This window comes from Rutidosis leptorrhynchoides, chromosome 2 (genome assembly GCF_046630445.1).
Source record: "Rutidosis leptorrhynchoides isolate AG116_Rl617_1_P2 chromosome 2, CSIRO_AGI_Rlap_v1, whole genome shotgun sequence".
Lineage (NCBI taxonomy): Eukaryota > Viridiplantae > Streptophyta > Magnoliopsida > Asterales > Asteraceae > Rutidosis > Rutidosis leptorrhynchoides.
In genome coordinates, this window is record NC_092334.1 from 26321607 (window position 1) to 26347500 (window position 25894).

Genomic DNA, 25894 nt, shown 5'->3' on the forward strand with positions numbered 1-25894 from the left:
GCCATTGATGAAGTTGGAGATTTGGGAGATATTGAAATGAGAGTTAAGATTATAAGATTGGAGAAAAGATAGATTTAATAGCCAAGCAGAGATATTTATGTTAACAATTTACGGAGTAATAATTAGGCCAAATAATTAACGGGAATAAATTAAATACGCGGTAATATAACACGCAACAATAGAAACACCCCAAATCCTACCCTAAACACGAAATACTTAAACACCACACCCAAAACCCTCCGATCAAATACCGATCCAGTGGCGACTTTACTTGAAGACTCACGGGGTCCCGTGACACCACTAGTTTTTCGAAATTTATCACAAAATTTTTATTTTTTATGTATAGGACACCGCTAAATATAATAATGGGACCCCATAAATTTTTAGAGATTATAGTTTAATAGTTTAGACTACTAAAGTGTTTGAAATTAACCCACTTATAATTTTATAGAATGGGGTATTGAATTTATTAGATATAAAAATAAACAAACCCTTGTTCAATTCTAATTCTATTTTTTTTTTACTTCCTTCTACATCACAATTTCTTACAGTTCCATTTTCAATCCTTCATCCTAAAATGTCAATAGATCGGATATGGATCGGTGAGGGCGTGAAGTCATATTCATATCTATTTAATTTTTGTTCATCCATATCCATATCCAATTAAATTTAGTTCATCACTCTATATCCATATCCAGTGAGTTAAGCGGGTTAATGGATATCCATTCAATATTTAAATAATCTTACAATATTTTTAAATATATAACGAAAATAAACACGTAATATAACATGACATAATTTACAATTCTTCCACCAGAATGTGTAATATTTGTTTAAGAATGCATATGAACAGTTATTCAATTTTATGCTTATGTTTTGAGCGCGACCCTACCCGACCTGATTTAACCCTACATATTCAATATTTATTTTGTTCAAGAAAGTTAATTTTTTGGGAACTCATTAGGTTGAATCGCCACTGCTACTATCCACCATAGTCCACGCAGGTTCAACTCCATAGCCGTCGTTCTAAACCACACTACCCAAAGGCCCAAACCCTCGATCAAAATTCGGGCAAATTTTTCCCGGGCACTGCATCTATTAGGTTCCACTTCTCCCGGTATTAATTTTCAATATATATGTTTATATCTTTTTTTTTTTTATCTATCTTGCTTGAATCTTTGATCCCGTCTTCCTTGAATGTTTCAATTCCGAATTTCTTGAATGTTTGATTTCAAATTTCTGAATTCATTGAATGTTTGAGTCTGAATTTCTTGAATATTTGATTATGACGTTTTTGAATGTCTGACTTTTACCTTCTTGAGTGTTTGATTTTGACTTTAGTCAAAGTAGGTATATGTTTGATTTACAAGATTTAGTATATTTTGTATGTCTATTAACTGATTGTTTAATGAAATGCTTGCTACATTATCTGTAACAAGTGATATGGATGGAAACATATAGATGTTGATTTTTTTGTTAAATTTACATTAGTTTTTGTATTTAATTATCACTGTACTATGAGTAAAATCTATCATTAAACAACAGCTTGAATGTAAGGCATACGTATAGTTAGATTAAAGGGTATTCAATAATCAAACTGGTATTTTGAAGTAATCTCTGTTTTTACATAATTTGATTGATATTTAGAGGTCTTTAATAGAAAGATGCAAGGTGAAAACTTGTGTATATATGTCTTGTATTGTGTATTTATGCGTAATATCTTCATTGAGATTGGTATGTAGATTGATTTGGTTAAGTGGTTGAGTTTAGTCGTGAACATATATCTCTTCAGGAAAGTTGTATGTTTATTTATTTATATCATATTAGACTTGTAATATTTTAAGTTATTTGTTCTAATTAACTGTTTATACTTATTTATATGTAGCTACCAGAGCCAACTTGACAGAGCACAGTCAAAAAAGTTAGGCTTCCTGATTTAGGGCCAATTTCACTTGACACTCAGGATGTTCAAATTGTTAGCTCACATGCTTAAACTTATAATAATATCTTTTATCTTCAGTTGACTATATATATTTGTGTCATTTCTTTGCATGATGTTTAATATAAGATTTGAAGCTGTTGAGATATTATCTCCATCTCAATGAAATAGACTGTGTGTAGCTGCTTGTTTCTGCTAATAAAGAGGTTGACTTTTTTTATTAATCAAATTAGCCAGACTTGTGAGTTACATTCCATATATATCTGATGTATTAAATTATTAATCCTTGTATCCATGGCATTTTGGGTTTTGGTATTCAAAGAGAAGAGAATTATTAACAGCCAACGCTTTATACATTTAGGCTACATATATCTTTCATACACTTTTTTCTCTTATTTACTCTTTTGATATGTAACAGGAAGTTTTAAATTAACTGAATTTGACAGACTTATGATATGAGATTTGGGGTGAAAAGAAGCAACAAGTGAGCACAACTCATCCATCATCTTATTTCTCTATCTGTAATAATGCATATTTATTTAACATTTGTTATTAATAAATTAATAAACTTCACTAAAAGGGGTCTGTATTAATATCTCAGGGTAGATAGGTTCTGGAAAATGGAAACCCTATTGAAAGGAGGAATAACCTTGATGATATTGAGCCATTTATACAACTTCATAGTTAAGAAATTGCACTTCCCTATATGACGGTTTGTATATAGGCATATCTTTTTCAATTTTATATGCTAATGTATGTCTGTATGTGGTCCTTTTTCCCCCATTTCACGATGTATAAATAAACTACTTGTTTTTGCTATTGAAGCGGTAAACCTTTTTTTTTTCATCATCACTTACTGGGTCTGCATTATTTTCTCATGGTAGATATGATTTGGAAAATGAACCCTATTGAAAGAAAGAAATAATTGGTTTTCTGATATTGAGACATCTTTAAAACATGATAGTTATGAAATTGCACTTCCCTATATGAAGGTTTGTTTGTATTCTCTGCTAGCAATTTATTAGCTTTCATATTTCTTTCTATTCCTTCACATGTTACCATTGGCTGTATTTTCTGCTAGCATGTTATTCTTGAGCCATTCTTTACAACTTCATAGTTAAGATATCTTTAAAGCGAAGTTTTGAAATGATGTAACTATAACTGGTTTCCGAAATGAGATATAAGATTAGTAATAAAGAAAAAGCAACAAGTGAACTCTAATCTACTAATTCGTCATCTTATTTCTATTGAAATTTTAAAGTACTGTGTTTGATTGTTTGTATATTTTGTGGGATAAATTCAAGTAGTCACTTTTGACCACATGGGTACGATTTTAGCTTGGATTCAAGAGGGCAATCCAAAAGGTCTTATTGCTTATCTATGTATCCTATCCTTCACAAGGTGATTACTGTTTTATATCATATTTCTGTAATTGTTGTTCGAGTTATGATTTTTTATATTATTAACTTTAGTTTATCAGTAAATTAATGCACTATCTGGATTGGTATTATTTTCTTATGGTAGACAGGTTCTGGAAAATGCAAACCCTATTGAAACTTAGTTTAGAAACTTCAGAGTTAGATTCGCTATCCCAAGGTATCATGTTCGTACTTACTGCTATCTTTTTATTGCCTTCCATATTTCTCATGGTAGATAGGTTGTTTCGGAAAATGGAAACCCTATTGAAAGAAAGAAAGAAATAATTGGTTTTCTGATATTGAGACATTTTTAGATCTTGATAGTTATGAAATCACGCTTCCCTACTTGAAGGTTTGTTCGTATCTACAGCTGGCTTTTTAGTATTAGCTTTCATATTTCTTTCTATTTCTTCACATGTGGTTATTGTTACTACAGGCTCTCAAGTGAGTTGAAATTACCGCACACTTGCCACGTTAAATATTTTTGTGTTCTTTACCCATCAATGCTGTTACTGTATTTGCTCGTTTAAGGCAGAACCTCATGCTGCAATATTGCATCATACGGAAGTAGTCATCTTTCAAGTTAAACAAAGAAGACACATTTTTGTTTTCTGCTAAGGTAATTAATTATCTCAAATATTTTTATTTTATGAAACATTATTGCAAAAGTGAGGTGCAAATCTTCACCAGGGTTGATTTGGTTTATCTTTTATCTCAAACGATGCACTAATGTTTTATTTAACTACATGGAAATAATCCGATCAGCTAGAAAGTGGCCCTAGCTATATTATAATGCATACAACCTCCCAAATCATACTACTATTATTTATCACAAATAGCTTTCTATATGATTGTGGAAGTGATATGGTTATATCAGAACCTGATTTGGTGATGGATCCGAGTCAGGCTATGGTTGTGTTACCTGCTATGTCTCATTTTGAGATGTTGTTTGGTGACCCTAAATTCAACCAAGGGTACACCTTACTTGAAATGGATGGCTTAGGCATTTACCATTTCTATTTTACTTGCTTTCAATAAACAACTCAAATGCTTTATGTTTGTATCGATATGCAACATAAATGTGTGTGATTATAGTAGTTTTAATTATGCTCTTTTAGTTGTAAATTAAGCTTTGAAGCCAACCAATCAAGTATGAAGGAAGAAAGAGACAAATTAGCAAATGGAACTAATATGGGGCCAATAACAGCAGCTGCTGTAGAAAATGGGGACATCAAAAGTGGTCCCAACAGATTTGATTCTTTAATTGTTGTACTATTGGTTGATGATTGTTGTAACATGTTACAACTTCTTAACCTTTGTAACAAACAATTTCAGCTTTTGTCTTATTTTGTCTAGGGAAGGGAATAGAAGCATCTAGAAACTTGACTTCTCTATAAAAGGGAAGCTGATGGAATGTAACAGATCAGTTTTTGATGAATATGAATTCTAAATTTCCAATGGAGTCAACTCTGTTTACCTTAAATCTTCATTTTCCTTTAGAGCTTTTATGATCTCGGTGGTTTGAAATGTTTCCTTTATTTTTAATCTTGGTAGATTAACATTCTTTAGAGGTTAAAGTGGTTGGATTCGACTATCTTATTTGCTGTTTTTATTCTTAAAGTCAGCAGCTATTGATCTCTATTTCTCAGTTTTATTATATTGGTGTTCATGTTTAAGTTAACAAATCACTCCACAAATCACCAGCTTCTTTATAATCCGTTTTACCTTTGATTTCACATCAGGAAGTATTTTGTTTCCGTGTTATTCACAGGTGATCCCTAGTAATGACTCTCGAGTGATGAAAATGTTAAATCGTTTGTCAGAGTTAGGACCGACACTTGTAATGGGTAAAACTGAGCAATTACACACATCGGGTCATGCCTATCGTGACAAATTGGTATGATCTTTCATATGTATGTTACTATCACTGTCTTAAAGTACTTTTCACACAACATATTAAAATAAAAAGAGAGCAAATCTTGAACAGTCGATTTTAGACTCTATTCATTTATCTTTTAATTATACTTGCATTTGACATGGGAGAGATAGTCAGATCTTTCTCAACTCACCCGTATAACAAAGACCCAGAAAATATTATATGAACAAAATTGAAGAGCTGATTGTATCATAAGCACTGTTGTAAACGGCGTCCGTTGCGACGCCCGTTGCGACGTTTTGGTGACTAAACCGTTTCGACCCCGTCCTGTTTTCTTATAAGCCGGTCAACGGTCAAAAGTCAGGTCAAATGCAGAAAAAATTGGGTCAACGCCGGTCAAAAGTCAGAAATTCTGTTAAAATCGGTCATAAGTCGGTCAAATCAATCAAAATTGACTTAGTTTAGTATTCCATTTTATATTATATTAAATCTAATAGCAATTATAGGTACAAACTTGTCAACGAAGGTTTTTTAGCTCTAAAATATGTGTAAAATATATTTATATATATAAAAGTCCACATTAGTCAACATCCGTTTCGACCCCGTCTCGACCCCGTTTTTTCCGTTGCGACGTTTTGAGGTCACTACCGTTTCGGCCCCGTTTCACGTCTTTTTCAACCTTGATCATAAGTAATATTCATTCTTTTGAATATTTTCTTGTATTTGGAACAATTCAGTTATGAGTTTATTTTATTTTATCATCATCATCATCATCATCGTCGTCCTCGTCCTCCTCATCGTCTCATCATTATTATTTGTGTAGCAAAAAGTGTTGCGGATTGTGAAGCCTCAACATTTTCCACCTATACACGGGGAGCTCTTATTCCTTAAGGAACTCGAAGTACTTGATAGATTAACTGGATTCATCGCACTACTGTAAGTGACTTCCTCTTGCGACTTAACTGTTATCTGAAGTTAACATGTGTATTTGCTAGTGTGTACACACATATATACTGGAACTTAACATTAGTTTATTTAAACAGGTCATAATGCTCAGAAAATTGCTAAGGGGTTTCTCATTTGAGGAACAGAAGAGTGTTGTCTAATGGTTTTACAACCTTGGGAAAAGAGACTTTTTAGGTTTGCGTGTTTGTGACAGTGTGTGTGTTATATAAATACATATACTCCCTCCGTCCCATATTGTCCTTTGACAAAAAAACATATATATTGTCCTCGATCATACAAAAACACGCACTTTTAGAAGAAAAAAGTGACTGTCACATGTATTTTTCTTACTTTACACTTTTACCATTTACTTTTTACCTACATTTTTGTTCTACATGCATAAAGTAAGAGTGTAAAAGAGTTTTACCCTCTCATCCTTATCTATTTATGAAAGTGGACAATTAATTTAAGATATTCTAAAAAAGAATACTGGACAATATCTCTGGACGAAAGGGGTATAATATATGTGCGTATACATATGTTATATCTATTAGAGTGGATGTATCCTACTAATCCCATTATTACACGCTATTATACTTACGTGTCATATTTTATATTACCTTTGTAGCAGAGTGAAACATAATTAAAAGCATCTGTCATCCTTTTAGCTAATAATCGATTTATCATCGTTATTTTTTTTTTGGTTTTTGATCTTCTTAAGTTTTTTATTTATGATTTTATTTTATTTTTTATTTTTTTAGGTTAAATAGAACGATGGATAGAGTGTCTGTTTGTTATAGGGTGTCTGTTTGTTATATAGGTGTGATTGTGAAAATAATTGAATGCTAATACCCTTTGTAAGTACGCATGTTAAGTTGTTGCAGTGAAAAAGATTTCAAATGATTCTGTGTCCTAATAATGACCTAAATGTGCCTCGTTTTAGAGAATATTTACCAAATAAACATTGTGTACGTTCGTAATTAATTTGCTCATGACCTTAATTAATTATAAAATGTCTGGATATGCATTCGTTACATACTTCACATTCCTGAAAATGAGTCCAATGATTTTTTCTAACACCTATTGCATTTTAGACAAAAAAAAAAAAGAAAAAGTAATAAGTCAGTTGGGTCCAAATTCACCAAGCCTAATAAATAGAGACATGTCTAATGGGTCTGGGTATAACATTTGAGTTGTAAAGTTTTCAGTTTTTGCATTTCAAATTTGATTTCGGGTTTCACTTTCAGTTTCGAGTTTCAGGTATCTCTTTCACTTTCAGTTTCGCGAAACTAAAAATTGAAAAAGAAACCCGAAATAAAATTTGAAAAACTGAAACATGAAATGAAAACGTGAAACTGAAGCTCGAATATGAAAAATTGAAAATGCGAAACTCAAAATTGAAAACTCTACAACTCGAACCGTTAGACGCATATACAAGTCCGAAGACATGTCTCTATTTATTAGGCTTGGTGAAAATGGACTCAACTAATCAATTCCCCTTTTTATTTGTCTAAAATGCAATAGGTGTTAGAGAAAATCATTGGACCCATTTTTAGAAATGCAGAGTATATAATGCATGTACATCCAGACACTTTATAAATAATTTAGGCCATGAGAAAATTAAATATGAAGATACAGAATGTTTATTTGATAAATAATCACTAAAACGAGGGCCATCTAGGTCACTATTAGGACACGAAATCATTTAGAAAAAATTTAACAGCAGCAATGTAATGTGAGTACGTACAAAGGGTATTAGCATTAAGTTATTTTCACATAATCACACTTATATAACTAACGCAGACTCTTTCCATCGTTCCATTTAACATGAAATCCAAGAAACTAAAAAAGATAAAAAAAAAAAAAAGAGCAGAAAAATGGCGACGATGAATCGATTTCTATCTGAAAAGGATGACCAATGCTTTTGATTATATTCCACTATGTTTTTGAATTGCGAGCTTTCCGTTCAATTGAAGCTTGGGTTTTTGAACCTTTGCTCAGTTGCTAGGAAAATGCCCACTCCTCATTACAATTCCGGGTCAAAAACACACCACCACTAGCCACTAATAGAAAATGTCGATTCTGCGAGTCAAAACCATGAAAGAAAACTTTGACAAGTTCCCATTTCGGTATCTCGTGAGGGGGACACGACCTAAGCAGTTCCTTTATACGCTTGTAGCTTCATGAAAAAGTTCATTGGGTAATTACCTAAATGATTTAATTTGCATACGCCTGTCGGAATTGAAGTTTTATTTTTTGGTTATAATTCCTCAGGGAATTGGTTTTTCATCTCCGCCCAATTGTTGATGCTCCGGGCGTCCGGGCGGGCAAGGACAGAAACCATCGCGTTGCTTTGTCTTTTGATGAAAAGGGAAAATAACGAAGACGTACCTCCTCATCAGTGAACCCATTTGGTTCGTAGCGCAAATCTAATTAAACTCCATGATAAGCTCATATGGTTCCTTGGATGCCGTACCTCGGTAGGCAGGCAAGATAGCAATGAGTTGAAGTCGCACCTTAAACCACCGATATTACCCGCAGCCAGAGCTGGGTAAATGATTGGCGAGTGATCTGAGTAATCACCCGATAGATAATATATATCCATGCCTCGCAAATCTCGATCTCCCATCGTTCGATTTTCCAATGGGATTTCAAAATCCCGAGAATGTTCACTCGACTTTGGTGAATCTGATGGTGTTTCCCAAATCATATTATTTTATCTTTAATGTTCAACAAATTACATTACTAATTTCTTTTATTATCATTACAGCAATATGTAATGTGTTTGAGCAACACATTTTAACACTGTGTTTGGGTGAAACTAGCTGGAGCTGGAGCTGGAGCTTATAGCTGGAGCTGGAGCTTATGGACTAGAGCTGGAGCTGGAGCTTATTTTTAAAGCTGGTAGCTAGAGCTTATTATTTTTTATAAGTGTTTGGTAAACTAACTGGAGCTTATTTTCCAGTTCATAAGCTCTACTTTTTTTCCTAAGCTACTACAAGTAGCTTATTTTTTAAGAGCTTATGATTTTCATAAGCTCTGCTTTTTATGTCTACCAAACAAAGCTTATGACTTGGAGCTTATTAAAATCATAAGCTCAAGCTCCTATAAGCTCCCATAAGCTCCAATAAGCTGCTCACCCAAACACACCCCTAGTTCATATTAATAGTACAATTAGCTTTCTATATGATTGTGACAGTATTTTGTATTTTTGTTATTCACAGGTGATCCCTGGTAATGAGTCTTGAGTGATGAAAATTGATCGACACTAGTAATGGGTAAAAAGGAGCAATTTTAGAGACTATTCGTTTGTCTTTTGATTTCACTTGCAATTAACAAGGGACAGATAGATATTTTTCTACTCTCCTATATAACTAAGACCCAAAAAGTTTATAAATCATATGAACAATAATGAAGAGCTGATTGTATCATAATATTCATTCATTAGCATATATATATATATATATATATATATATATATATATATATATATATATATATATATATATATATATATATATTGGTAGGATCAAGAGGGAAGTAACCATTCGGGGGAAGCAAAACTTTTTTTTTCTTTTTCGTTTTTTGAAAAAATTTTGTTCACGAACATTATAGTAGAGACACTTTGTGATAAATGTTTTTATTTCGGCGGGAAAACGCTCGAAGAAGTAATATATAACAATTATCGTGTTTTTCGAGCGTATTTTGAGGTTTTAGCTATTGGGGTTTAGATATTAGCGTTTATAGGGTTTAGATATTAGGGTTTAGAAATTTAGGATTTAGGGTTTAGATTTAGGATTTAGATTGAGTTTTTAACACGGACGGTTTAGAGTTTAGGGTTTAGGGTTTGGTGTTTTGGGTTTATGGAATAAATCCATAAACCCAAAACACCAAACCCTAAACCCTAAACTCTAAATCGGGCTAAATTTTCATAAACCCAAAACACCAAACCCTAAACCCTAAACCCTAAACTCTAAATCGGGCTAAATTTTACTTCACAAAACATGAAAAAAAAAACGTTCATGTTCTTCACGAACAATATTATCTTGAATGTTATTTTTGTCGATCGTTTTCCCGCCTAAATAATAACATTCATCACGAAGTGTCTCTTCTAAATGTTCATATTTTTGTGTGATCTTGATGCCAGAAAAAAAATCAAAAAAAAAACGAAAAAAAAAATTTTTTTTGCTTCCCCCGCTTCCCCCCGATTGGTTACTTCCCCATTGATCCTGCCCCTATATATATATATAACAATTCAATTATGAGTTTTTTTTTTCCTGTGTGTGTGTGTAGCAAGAAGTGTTGCAGATTGTGAAGCCTCAACATGTTCTACCTATACACGGGAAACTCTTATTCCTTAAGGAACATGAAGTATTTTGTAGATTAACTGGAATTCATCATACTGATCTAAGTGAGACTTAACCAATCTGAAGTTCGCAAGTGTGTTTGGGCGCGCGTGTGGGCAGGCACACACACACATATATACTAAAATTTTACGTTAGTAGTATATAAACAGGTCATTAAGAACGGAGAAATGCTTGGGGTTTCTCATCTGAGGAGGAACAGGAGAGTGTTGTCTAATGGTTTTGCAACCTTGGGAAAAGAGAATTTGCATGTTTGTGTGTGCTAATGTGTGTGTTATACACATTTATGTATATATATATATATATATATATATATATATATATATATATATATATATGTATGTATGTGTGTGTGTGTGTGTGTATACATATATATTACTGTAAGGATATTAGGATATTAGGACCCAAAACAACGTAAGTGATTCAACAAGATCACTCACCGATAATAATTCTACAAGATTACTAACCCACTTAATGAACGAAAGATTATAAATGCAAGAAATGTAAATCGACACAAGAGATAACGTGGTTATATGCAATCGTTGTGATTGCTTTAGTCCACGGACCAACTAGAGAATGTATTTACTGAATATTTGTGGTGTGTTTACAATGAGTTACAAGATGGTCTATTTATAGAATGGTTTAAGGAGTAAGCTAAAACAATTCCTTGAAGTTTCATGTGAGTTTCCTGACAGCTTCATGGAAGCTACATGTGAGTTTCCTGACAGCTTCGTGGAAGCTACATGTGAATTTTCTGACAGCTTCGTGGAAGCTACATGTGAGTTTCCTAACAACTTCGTGGAAGCTACATGTGAGTTTCCTAACAACTTCGTGGAAGCTTCGTGTGAGTTTCCTGGAATCTTCCCTCTAATTGTTTATAGTTCTCCATATCTCCAACAATCTCCCACTTGGAGACATTGAACAAACCCAACCTTCGTCAACCCAGAATATCAACGATCTAACCAAGAACGTTAAACCACCATTATACCGCCAAACTTCATTTGGGACACGCACACTCAACACATACTTCGGATGAGCAGACTTTCGATACAAGGTCTTCAACACTACTTGTTAGAATTGAAACATTAACTCTCTAATTCTCTAGTTGGGGTCTTCTCTCATTAATTCATTAGAAGACCAATTGAGGTAATGCAAAACCTCAATTTCTCTGTCGTAACAACCTTAGTAAACATATCAGCAGGATTCTTCGTACCAAGGATTTTCTCCAATAATAAAGTATCATCATTTATATGTTGTCGAATAAAATGATACCTTATCTTGATGTGTTTCGTACGACTATGAAACACCGGATTCTTCCCAAGATGAACCGCACTTTGATTATCACAATTCAAGACGCAATAGTCTTGTCTTTTACCCAACTCACCTAAGAAGTTTTTCAACCAAACAAGCTCTTTAGAAGCTTCTGCAATAGTCATATATTCGGCTTCGGTGGTTGATAAAGCCACACTCTTTTGTAGTCGAGACATCCAACTAACCGCCGTCTTCCCTATTGTGAAAACATAACCCGTAGTGCTTTTACCCGAATCATCACATCCACCCAAATCAGCATCCGCATAACCCCTAAATATGAGATTGTTTTTGGAGAAACACAATCCCATATTAGAAGTACCTTTCAAATAACGAAGCAACCATTTGACCGCTTCCCAATGCTCTTTCCCCGGATTAGACATATAAGGACTTACAACTCCCACTGCTTGAGCAATATCGGGTCTTGTACAAACCATGACATACATAATACTACCCATGGCCGATGCATATGGAAGCTTTTCCATATCCGTTTTGTCTTTTACCGTCTTTGGTGATTGACTTTTCGATAACTTAATCGTGCTACCCAAAGGCATAGAACGAGCCTTTGAATTCTCCATATTAAACCTCTCTACTACTTTCGCAATATATTTGGATTGAGACAAGTAGAGAGTACCTTTCACACGATCACGCACAATACTCATGCCAAGTATTTGCCTAACACCACCAAGATCTTTCATCTCGAATTCACGGGAAAGTAATCCCTTCAACTTGTTAATTTCGGACATGTTGGAACCTGCAAGTAACATGTCATCAACATACAACAATAAGATTATATAAGAAGACTTGAGTTTCTTCAAGTAGCAACAGTGATCCGCTTCAAATCTTAAGAAACCAATCTTCTTCATAAAATCATCAAACTTCAAGTACCATTGCCGAGGTGCTTGCTTCAATCCATACAAACTTTTCTTTAGCTTACAAACCCACTTCTCTTTACCCTTTACCTCAAAGCCCTCGGGTTGCCTCATGTAGATCTCTTCAACAAGATCACCATGCAAGAATGCGGTCTTCACATCTAGTTGCTCTAGATGTAAGTCTTTGGATGCAACCATAGAAAGTACCAAACGGATAGTAGTCATTTTAACTACTGGTGAAAATATCTCTTTGTAGTCAACCCCTTCCTTTTGTTGAAAGCCTTTGACTACCAAACGAGTCTTGTATCTTTTCTTGCCATCCAACTCATTCTTGATTCGATACACTCATTTACTTTGCAACGCCCTTTTATCATGAGGTAACTTCACTAGTGACCAAGTTTTATTCATCTCAAGTGACCCCATCTCTTCTTTCATGGAAAGCTCCCATTGTATGGATTCTTTTGTCTTTCTTGCCTCAAAGTAACTTTCGGGTTCACCATTCTCCGTATAGAGCAAGTAGTTTGCTGATGGAGAATACCTAGGATTAGGTTTGGGCACTCTAGTCGAGCGTCTTAGTGTAGGAGTAACCGAAATGGTTGGACCGGTTTCATTTGTGCCCTCCTCATCACTAGAACTCGCACTATGTTCGAAATCATCACCGCTTTCCGAACCATCCCCATCATTAGCATTTTCTGACGCCTCACCGTTTGTTGGTAATTCATTGTTTCCCGTACTCCCACTAGAACCTGTAAGATCATCAATAGAAACATCGTCAAAAGTAACATGACCCGGTTTAGGACTCCCCGTTTCCGGTTTGCCATAGACCGAATCTTCATCAAAAGTAACATCGCGAGAACGAATTACTTTTCTAGCCTCGTTATCCCAACAACGATAACCCATTTCATCCGACCCGTAGCCTATGAAAATGCACTTCTTTGACTTAGCTTCAAGCTTGTCTCTATTCGCATCTTTGGTCTTCACATATGCATTACACCCAAAGATCTAAAGATGACCATAACTCACCTTCTTACCATGCCATTCTGTCATAACCCGTCCTTAACCAAAAGAACGAGTTAGATAACGTATGATTTCATTGCGAGGTATTGACCTCTATATGCGACATTTTTAAAAGAACAACTGCATATATTTTACATTACAAACCATAATTCTTATTTTGATACAAGCTTTAGACAAAATAAAGATGATTATCGTTTAGCGATAATCTTAGACTTACAAACTTTACATGTGATGATAACAATACGATTTCTAGCATATTTTACATTACAATTCCTCGGATATGCAGTTTTATTTTTGACACAAATATGCATACTCAAGATCTTGCTTAAATTCAACATGTTGCAGCGGAAGCTTCTAATTATCACCTGAGAATAGACATGCTTAAAACGTCAACATAAAGTTGGTGAGATATAGGTTTAATGCCGGCAGCAATATATATATATATAGACCACAAGATTTCATATATAAACGTTTTAATAAAAATATTCTAAGTGGTTGAGCACTTGGTAACCATACTTAACATTTAATCACGTCGCATATTCCCTTTATTATGAAATCTTACTACACCGTACCAAGTGTAGTCACAAAACGAAGTACTGTGCAACCGTTGAATACTGGTCGTCCAGTCCGGTTGGGGTTGTCAGGCCCGATAGATCTATCAACAGGATTCGCGTTTACAATACCGCTGTAAATAATAGTTACCAAGCTACAGGGAAGTATGCCAGTGGTACAACTCAACGTAGAATATATTTTCCAGTTACTTGTGTCCATAACGTAAAACATAAAATACATGTATTCTCATCCCGAAATACTTAGAGTTTAAAAGTGGGACTATATACTCACTTTCGTCTTGAAGATATGTAATTTTGACTTGGTCTCCGATTGATATCACGAACCTATCCATATATAATATATCAATACCTTTTCTTTTTAAACAAACGTCACATATATATACTTATAATACTTTTAATACTTTTAATAATTCCTTAGTCCGTAGTTAGCAGTCCGATGTTAGTAATTCAATTTTAATGGTTCATTTTTAGGTGTTTAATAAACCCTCAATGAAATAAATAAAAACCCCCATCGTATATGTATTGGTCGAGATTAATCTTGACCCACGGTACCGGTGTTGTCAAATGACGTGTTGCGTACATAAAGTACCGGTGTTGTCAAATGACGTGTTGCGTACAATCATGGGATCTTATGATTAATCTTCTCGTATTGTTTACGGGTGATCCTGAACCATATAAAATTAAATTATGAGTACATATATATAAAATATCATGTTATTTTAAAAAGATGTGATTTATTTGATTTTCTCCAATTATTTTCGTAGCTAAACTAGTCTTAGATATCCGATCTCGTTTTGGTCATAGTTTCTTCGTTACAACTCCGTTTTCGTTGATTCAACTTTCCACTTCCTTGGATCGAGTCCCTCTTTAAGACTATGAACTGTAAATACCTTAGTTTGTATTCGAAATCACAGGTCATAGGTCAAACTTTAGTGAAACTTATGAAGTTAATCATTTTCCATCATGTAAACAACCTTAAATGATTATTTTCTAAAAATACTTATACTTTGAGTTAAATCATGAAATTTTTATGTGTTATCATATTCATAGTAAAAATAATTTTTCCAGAAAATAAACCTCCAATTCAAAGTTTAAGATAGTTTTTAATTATCCAACCCAAAACAGCCCCCGGTTGCACTCCGACGTCGTAAATTCAGTTTTTAAGGTGTTCTTTGAAAAACCAAGTTATACCTTGTTAAATTAGCATATATTTATGATATATTACAGGTCTTGAAGTATTTTAAAAGTTAAGTTAGAAGGATCTATTTAGTTTGCAAACAAGTTTGAAAACATTCAAACTATGTTCTTGTTGTTAAAATTTTATACCACAAAATAAGATAGCTATATATATATGAATCGAATAAGGTTATGAACAAAGTTACTACCTCAAGTTACTTGGACAAGATTGCTGTAAAAGAGGAGTAAGAACCTAGAACCAAAAGGGTGATGGAATTGGATGAAAGATTGGAAGTAAACTTGTGTTCTTGGAAGGATTCTTGAAGTGTTTTTGTAAGAGTTTTCTTATGGTGATTAAGTGATGTTTTTATGGCTAGATCTTCATGGATATTAGCTGAATGGTTATGGAGGTTAAGGCTCTTAAAAGTGTGTGTGTTTTAGTTAAAGGAAATGTGTAGTAAAATGAAAATGGAATGGAGTATAAATGGTGGTGTAAAAGGTGTACAAGTTTGTAATTTTGTGAAAAAATCTTTTAATCATGTGAAATTGTCATACTAGATAACAAAAGTAGTTACCTTATACATAAGGCATTGAACAAGGGCTGGTTGGTGGTGATTTGATGTGTATATACCAATAGTAAATACGTATAGAGGTTAGGTATGATACGAGTACATGTACTCTAGATATACGTATAGAAATCTTGTGAAAAATGGAATGAGAATTCAAATATAGCTATCTTTTGTGAATATACTTATATTGTTTTATGTATTTAAGTCCTTAAAAGTGATTAAATACATTACTTATACGATATATGTATAAACATTATAGGTCATAAGTATTTATGTCAAATAACGTTACGTATGGTTATCGTTTTGAAAACTTAAGTTAGTAGTTTCAAAATATACTTATAACTTATTGTTATTAATACAAAATGAGATATTAAAACATTCATTAATCATGTTAAATATGTATATATACATATATATACACAAACGTATAATTATCATATATTGTATAGTTCGTGATATCATCGGTCAAACTAGACGGTCAAACGTTGTGTAAATCTCTTTTCGGAAACATAAATCTCAACAATTTGGATTGCTTATCATGTTGGTAAGGTTTAATTTATGTAAATATTAATCTTATAAGTATAGAACGATCGAAAAAATGCGGGTCATTACAGTACCTACCCGTTAAATAAATTTCGTCCTGAAATTTTAAAATTGTACCTATTTTGCGTTATCGAGAAACAAGTGTGGATACTTTTGTTTCATCTGATCCTCTCGTTCCCAAGTAAACTCGGGACCCCTTCGAGCATTCCAACGAACCTTAACGATCGGTATGTTGCTCTGCTTGAGCTGTTTAACTTCACGGTCCATGATTTCGATTGGTTCTTCGACGAATTGTAGTTTCTCGTCGACATGGATTTCTTCAAGAGGAATGGTGAGATCTTCCTTTGCAAGACACTTCTTAAGGTTTGAGACGTGAAAGGTATTATGTACTCCGGCGAGTTGTTGCGGTAACTCGAGTCGATAAGCTACCGGTCCAATGCGTTCGATGATCTTGAACGGGCCTACATATCTTGGGTTCAGTTTACCTCTTTTACCGAAACGTATTACACCTTTCCAAGGTGACACCTTTAGCATAACCATGTCACCGATCTGAAACTCTAATGGTTTCCTTCGGACATCGGCGTAGCTCTTTTGGCGACTACGGGCTGTTTTCAATCTCTCCTTGATTTGTACTATCTTCTCAGTCGTTTCGTGTATGATCTCGGGACCAGTTAATTGTCGATCTCCTACTTCATTCCAACAGATAGGAGATCTACACTTCCTTCCATACAATGCTTCGAATGGTGCAGCTTTAATGCTCGCATGATAACTATTATTATACGAGAATTCTGCTAACGGTAAATACTTATCCCATCCGTTTCCAAAATCGATCACACATGCCCTGAGCATGTCTTCAAGAGTCTGAATTGTTCTTTCACTCTGCCCGTCGGTTTGCGGATGATATGCGGTGCTCATATCCAAACGAGTTCCTAGGGCCTCTTGTAGTGATTGCCAGAACTTTGAGGTAAATCTACTATCACGATCAGATATAATGGAAATAGGTATTCCATGCCTTGAAACAATTTCCTTTATATACAATCGTAATAGTTTCTCCATTCTATCCGTTTCCTTTATAGGCAAGAAATGTGCAGACTTGGTGAGATGATCAACAATCACCCAAATGGTGTCGTATCCCCAGGCAGTTTTTGGTAACTTCGTGATGAAATCCATGGTAATACCGTCCCATTTCCATTCTGGAATTTCTGGTTGTTGAAGTAACCCTGACGGCTTCTGGTGTTCTGCTTTGACTTTGGAACAAGTTAAACACTCCCCAACATATGTTGCAACGTCTGTCTTTAAATTAGGCCACCAATAATGTGTCTTAAGATCTTGGTACATCTTTCCAACTCCAGGATGTATCGAGTATCTTGTCTTATGTGCCTCGTTCAATATCAACTTCCTTAATCCACCCAACTTCGGTACCCAAATACGATTTGCAAAATATCGAATTCCATCTTCCCGCATAACGAGTTGCTTCTCATACTTCTTCATTATTTCATTTCCTATATTTTCTTTAGTAAGTGCTTCTCGTTGAACCTCTTTGATTTGTGAGTTGAGATTCATGCGAATTTTTATGTTCATCGCTCGTACTCGAATTGGTTCTCGTTCCTTTCTGCTTAAAGCGTCAGCCACCACATTCGCTTTCCCGGGATGATAACGAATTTCACAATCATAGTCGTTTATTAACTCGACCCACCTACGTTGCCTCATGTTCAGCTGTTTCTGATCAAAAATATGTTGAAGACTTTTATGATCAGTAAACACAGTGCATTTAACCCCATACAAGTAGTGTCTCCATATCTTTAATGCAAACACGACTGCTCCCAGTTCTAGATCATGCGTCGTATAATTCCGCTCGTGAATCTTCAATTGTCGGGATGCGTATGCAATAACTTTCTTCCGTTGCATAAGAACACAACCAAAACCTTGTCGCGAAGCGTCACAATATATTTCAAAATCATCGTTCCCTTCTGGTAACGATAAAATAGGCGCCGTAGTCAACTTCTTTTTCAGTAATTGAAATGCACTCTCCTGCTCAGAAGTCCATTCATATTTCTTCCCTTTTTGCGTTAACGCTGTCAACGGCTTAGCTATTCGGGAAAAATCTTGAATAAACCTTCTATAATAACCGGCTAAACCCAAAAATTGGCGTATCTGCGTTGGTGTCTTAGGAGTCTCCCATTTTTCAATGGCTTCAATTTTTGCTGGATCAACCTGAATTCCTTTGCTACTAACAACGTGGCCAAGAAATTGCACTTCTTTCAACCAGAAAGCACATTTAGAAAATTTAGCATATAGCTGTTCTTTTCTTAACAACTCTAATATCAACCTTAAATGATGCTCATGCTCTTGCTCACTCTTGGAATAGATAAGAATATCATCAATGAAAACAATAACAAACTTATCTAAATATGGACTACAAACTCGATTCATGAGGTCCATGAATACAGCTGGCGCATTCGTCAATCCAAACGGCATGACCAAAAATTCGTAATGACCGTAGCGTGTCCGAAAAGCAGTTTTCGGTATATCTTCTTCTTTGACACGTAATTGATGATAGCCCGACCTTAGGTCAATTTTCGAGTACACACATGATCCTTGCAGTTGATCAAATAAGTCGTCAATTCTCGGTAGTGGATACCGATTCTTGATAGTTAACTTATTTAATTCACAATAATCTATACACATCCTAAAATATCCATCTTTCTTCTTAACAAACAAAATTGGAGCTCCCCACGGTGAAGTACTTGGTCGTATGAATCCACGGTCTAGTAATTCTTTTAACTGACTTTGAAGTTATTTTAATTCGGACGGTGCAAGTCTATATGGTGCACGAGCCACTGGTGCAGCTCCTGGTACTAAATCTATTTGAAATTCTACACATCTAAATGGAGGTAATCCTGGCAACTCTTCCGGAAAAACTTCAGGATAATCTCTTGCCACAGGCACGTCGTTGATGCACTTCTCTTTTTCTTTCTTTTCGACTTTATTAACATGTGCTAGAATAGCATAACATCCCTTTTCTAAACACTTCTTGGCTTTCAAACAGCTAATGAGTTTTAACTTTGAGTTACCCTTCTCTCCATAAATTATCACCGGCATTTTATCCTTACAAGGAATGCGAATTGCCTTCTTGGCACACACAACTTCAGCTCCTACTTTGGACATCCAGTCCATGCCGACTATTACATCAAAACTTCCTAATTCTACGGGTATCAAGTCAATTTTAAACATTTCTCCGGCTAAATTTATTTTACAATCACGGCAAATTTTGTCGGCTTTAATTAGTTTACCATTAGTTAACTCAATCATGTACTTAGCATCTAGAGGTAATGATGAACAATTCAATTTAGCGTAAAAGCCTCTACTCACGTAACTTCTATCGGCACCAGTATCAAATATAATAGATGCGGATAAGTTATTAATGGTAAACGTACCCGTAACAAGCTCCGGGTCTTCATACGCCTCTCTAGCATTAATAACAAATGCTCTTCCATGTGCAGATCCATTATTCTTCTCTGGATTCGGACACTGGCTCTTATAGTGACCTTGTTTTCCACACCCATAACAAGTAATGGTAGCCAAAGCAGTTCTATTTGCATTGGTGGCAGGAGTCTTGGTACCATTTGTATTTGTAACGAGAGCCCTACAATCTTCAGCAAGATGACCCTTTCGATTACATTTGTTGCATACCACATTACAGTAGCCAGAGTGATGTTTGTGGCATCGGTTACATAAAGGATTTTGTCCTTTGTAACCAAAGCTTAAACCACTACCCGCACCTTGCGTGATTTCTTGTTTCTTAAAAGATTGTTGTTGGTTACCTCGATCATAATTTCCATTCCACTTTCTTTTGTTACCTGATACCTTCACATCAGTATTGGATACTTTCTTATCCATGATGACCTGATCCATTAGCTCGTTTGCCATGGTTATAGCTTCATGAATTGTCTTAGGTTTCGATGCTGTAACATTTGCCTTGACCTTTTTGGGCAAACCATCTTTGTACATTTCAATCTTTCGTTCTTCGGTTGGAACCAATTCAGGACATAGCAAAACTAATTCCATGAATCGCTGATTGTAGTTGGTGATTTCAGTACCAACAACCTTCAGGCTTCGTAATTCATCTTCCAACTTCCTAACCTCGTTCCTTGGACAATACTCGTTGATTAACATTGTTTTGAATTCTTCCCAAGGAGTATCATAAGCTACATCTCCTCCTACAGGCTTCACATAATTTTTCCACCATGTGAGTGCACTATCTTGTAAAGTGCACGATGCATACTTGGTCATGTCCTTTTCAACACAACCACTGATTTTAAACACAGTCTCCATCTTTTCTATCCACCGGGTTAAACCGATCGGTCCTTCTGTTCCACTGAATGATGAGGGCTTGCAAGCTTGAAAAGTTTTGTAAGTGCACCCCACACGAGGATTTGGGTTAACTGCAGCACCTCTTGCAGCCTCGACCCATAACATTCTGTCGTTCACTCGCTGATTGATGAGTTCCTGGATTTCTTGTTCCGTCATTCGGTTCAATTTCCATATTCTTCTATAATAAGAATGAAAAGAAAATAATTATTCACATGGAATATTATAGATGTAGTGTATATTTACAGTACATTATAGCTTATTAATAATATGAATCAGGTATTATTATAAAAGCCTTTTCTTCTTATTAGCGTTTTATAATTATATCTAGGGTAGTACCTACCCGTTAATGTTCATACTTAATAGCTTAGTACAGAACCAATTACTACAATCTAAATAATACTTAACCATGGAAAATTATTGCATTTCATACTTCACTATTTTACATATGCTTATCTTACATCGAATATTAAGCACACCACACTAATAATATTATACAAAACATTATATGATCCCATGGTTTAATACGGCAGTGCATCGTTTGGTCTATTTTCTAGGACGTTTAGGTTCAAGGAATGGCCTAACGCTTATCCTAGCTGTCTGCCTATATTTTGGCGGTGGGGCTGAAGAACTGGATGCCGGGATAGAACGAATAGGAATAGCGGGAATAGGGGTGGTAGTGTCTAGTGGAGTTGGTGCCACATCATCCTTACTAAACTCGGGATTTGAATTTTCTAATTCATTAGCCTTTCGTTTCTTTCCTAGTTCGAACTTGTCTTTCGTAATTTCTTATATTTCTTCCTCGGGTTCACTTTCCTCCTCTGGTTCACTTTCCTCCTCGGGTTCACTTTCCTCCTCGGGTTCACTTTCCGGGTTCTTTATTGTTGGTTCATCCGGAATTTGTGAGTCTTCCCCAAAGATATTATTTTCGTCATCGGATAGGTTAATGACTGGAACACCATCTGAAGATTCTGATTCGGAGTCGCTGAATGTGACAACAAGTTTTGAGCCCGACATCTATCACACAACAACTAACCCATTAGTACTACATAATATTTACATATAAATTTTAACCAACAATGATAAGCAATGGTTTTTAAATCAGACCCGGTCAAAGTCCAGACTTACTAATGTATCCTAACGACTTATCAGTTAGACACACTAATGCAAACCTGGTTCGCTAAGACCACCGCTCTGATACCACATGTCATAACCCGTCCTTAACCAAAAGAACGAGTTAGATAACGTATGATTTCATTGCGAGGTATTGACCTCTATATGCGACATTTTTAAAAGAACAACTGCATATATTTTACATTACAAACCATAATTCTTATTTTGATACAAGCTTTAGACAAAATAAAGATGATTATCGTTTAGCGATAATCTTAGACTTACAAACTTTACATGTGATGATAACAATACGATTTCTAGCATATTTTACATTACAATTCCTCGGATATGCAGTTTTATTTTTGACACAAATAAGCATACTCAAGATCTTGCTTAAATTCAACATGTTGCAGCGGAAGCTTCTAATTATCACCTGAGAATAGACATGCTTAAAACGTCAACATAAAGTTGGTGAGATATAGGTTTAATGCCGGCAGCAATATATATATATATATAGACCACAAGATTTCATATATAAACGTTTTAATAAAAATATTCTAAGTGGTTGAGCACTTGTTAACCATACTTAACATTTAATCACGTCGCATATTCCCTTTATTATGAAATCTTACTACACCGTACCAAGTGTAGTCACAAAACGAAGTACTGTGCAACCGTTGAATACTGGTCGTCCAGTCCGGTTGGGGTTGTCAGGCCCGATAGATCTATCAACAGGATTCGCGTTTACAATACCGCTGTAAATAATAGTTACCAAGCTACAGGGAAGTATGCCAGTGGTAAAACTCAACGTAGAATATATTTTCCAGTTACTTGTGTCCATAACGTAAAACATAAAATACATGTATTCTCATCCCGAAATACTTAGAGTTTAAAAGTGGGACTATATACTCACTTTCGTCTTGAAGATATGTAATTTTGACTTGGTCTCCGATTGATATCACGAACCTATCCATATATAATATATCAATACCTTTTCTTTTTAAACAAACGTCACATATATATACTTATAATACTTTTAATACTTTTAATAATTCCTTAGTCCGTAGTTAGCAGTCCGATGTTAGTAATTCAATTTTAATGGTTCATTTTTAGGTGTTTAATAAACCCCCAATGAAATAAATAAAAACCCCCATCGTATATGTATTGGTCGAGATTAATCTTGACCCACGGTACCGGTGTTGTCAAATGACGTGTTGCGTACATAAAGTACCGGTGTTGTCAAATGACGTGTTGCGTACAATCATGGGATCTTATGATTAATCTTCTCGTATTGTTTACGGGTGATCCTGAACCATATAAAATTAAATTATGAGTACATATATATAAAATATCATGTTATTTTAAAAAGATGTGATTTATTTGATTTTCTCCAATTATTTTCGTAGCTAAACTAGTCTTAGATATCCGATCTCGTTTTGGTCATAGTTTCTTCGTTACAACTCCGTTTTCGTTGATTGAACTTGCCACTTCCTTGGATCGAGTCCCTCTTTAAGACTATGAACTGTAAATACCTTAGTTTGTATTCGAAATCACAGGTCATAGGTCAAACTTTAGTGAAACTTATGAAGTTAATCATTTTCCATCATGTAAACAACCTTAAATGATTATTTTCTAAAAATACTTATACTTTGAGTTAAATCATGAAATTTTTATGTGTTATCATATTCATAGTAAAAATCATTTTTCCAGAAAATAAACCTCCAATTCAAAGTTTAAGATGGTTTTTAATTATCCAACCCAAAATAGCCCCCGGTTGCACTCCGACGTCGTAAATTCAGTTTTTAAGGTGTTCTTTGAAAAACCAAGTTATACCTTGTTAAATTAGCATATATTTATGATATATTACAGGTCTTGAAGTATTTTAAAATTTAAGTTAGAAGGATCTATTTAGTTTGCAAACAAGTTTGAAAACATTCAAACTATGTTCTTGTTAAAATTTTATACCACAAAATAAGATAGCTATATATATATGAATCGAATAAGGTTATGAACAAAGTTACTACCTCAAGTTACTTGGACAAGATTTCTGTAAAAGAGGAGTAAGAACCTAGAACCAAAAGGGTGATGGAATTGGATGAAAGATTGGAAGTAAACTTGTGTTCTTGGAAGGATTCTTGAAGTGTTTTTGTAAGAGTTTTCTTATGGTGATTAAGTGATGTTTTTATGGCTAGATCTTCATGGATATTAGCTGAATGGTTATGGAGGTTAAGGCTCTTAAAAGTATGTGTGTTTTAGTTAAAGGAAATGTGTAGTAAAATGAAAATGGAATGGAGTATAAATGGTGGTGTAAAAGGTGTATAAGTTTGTAATTTTGTGAAAAAATCTTTTAATCATGTGAAATTGTCATACTAGATAACAAAAGTAGTTACCTTATACATAAGGCATTGAACAAGGGCTGGTTGGTGGTGATTTGATGTGTATATACCAATAGTAAATACGTATAGAGGTTAGGTATGATACGAGTACATGTACTCTAGATATACGTATAGAAATCTTGTGAAAAATGGAATGAGAATTCAAATATAGCTATCTTTTGTGAATATACTTATATTGTTTTATGTATTTAAGTCCTTAAAAGTGATTAAATACATTACTTATACGATATATGTATAAACATTATAGGTCATAAGTATTTATGTCAAATAACGTTACGTATGGTTATCGTTTTGAAAACTTAAGTTAGTAGTTTCAAACTATACTTATAACTTATTGTTATTAATACAAAATGAGATATTAAAACATTCATTAATCATGTTAAATATGTATATATACATATATATACACAAACGTATAATTATCATATATTGTATAGTTCGTGATATCATCGGTCAAACTAGACGGTCAAACGTTGTGTAAATCTCTTTTCGGAAACATAAATCTCAACAATTTGGATTGCTTATCATGTTGGTAAGGTTTAATTTATGTAAATATTAATCTTATAAGTATAGAACGATCGAAAAAATGCGGGTCATTACACATTCTTCCTCGGGAATTCGGAAACCCATCGGTGTTGAGGGCCCCCTATTTATCAAATAAGCCGCCGTGTTAACCGCATCCGCCCAAAACATTTTAGGCAAACCGGCATGTAGTCTCATACTCTTTGCCCTTTCATTTAACGTACGATTCATACGTTCGACGACCCCATTGTGTTGCGGTGTCTCCGGTACCGTTTTCAACATTCTAATACCGAGCTTTGCACAATGGTCTTTAAACTCAAGACTACCATATTCCCCTCCATTATCCGACTTCAAGCACTTGACCTTCAAGTTAGTCTCATTTTCTACCATAGCTTTCCATTTCACAAATGTATTAAATACATCAGATTTAGCTTTAAGAAAATAAACCCATACCTTTCGAGTGGAGTCGTCAATGAAGGTGACATAATAGCGAGAACATCCATGTGATTCTACATTCGTTGGACCAAATACATCCTTATGAACAAGCTCCAATTTCTCCAACTTAGGTGCATTCCCCGATTTGCCAAAAGTCACCTTCTTTTGCTTCCCATAGACACATGGTTCGCAAAACCCAAGTTCTACCCTTTTAAATCCGGAATCCTCCCACTCGAAACGAGCATCTTCATACTTTTTTCACTCATATGCCCGAGCCTTCGGTGCCATAGAGTTGATTCGGATTCAACATTCACCGTAGCAACCACAGTGTTTTCATCAAACACTTCAACCATATAAAGAGTTCCCCTTTTATGTCCACAGGCCACAATACAACTACCTCTAACCACCTTCCATTGGCGGTTTTCAAAAGTAACCGCGTTACTTTCATCATCTAATTG

The 25894-nt window shown here is 34.7% G+C and overlaps 1 long non-coding RNA gene across 19 annotated transcripts in view; it reads left to right on the top strand.

Moving 5' to 3' along the window:
• The first annotated feature begins 964 nt into the window (after positions 1-964).
• Positions 965-25894, top strand: part of LOC139894292 (uncharacterized) — a 29793-nt gene continuing 4863 nt past the window's right edge. Inside the window, exons 1-13 of one of the 19 annotated variants that reach the window (XR_011774893.1) lie at positions 965-1117; positions 1886-1975; positions 2069-2145; positions 2358-2423; positions 2541-2931; positions 3247-3340; positions 3468-3976; positions 5129-5254; positions 6057-6169; positions 6277-6373; positions 9010-9082; positions 9403-9456; positions 10472-10778. This is a non-coding gene — a long non-coding RNA (uncharacterized lncRNA). Of the gene's footprint in view, positions 1118-1885; positions 1976-2068; positions 2146-2357; positions 2424-2540; positions 2932-3243; positions 3341-3463; positions 3977-5128; positions 5255-6056; positions 6170-6276; positions 6374-8452; positions 9083-9402; positions 9588-10471; positions 10779-25894 lie in introns of those variants that run through there. The other 18 variants (XR_011774891.1, XR_011774899.1, XR_011774902.1 and 15 more) reach the window with 18 other exon arrangements.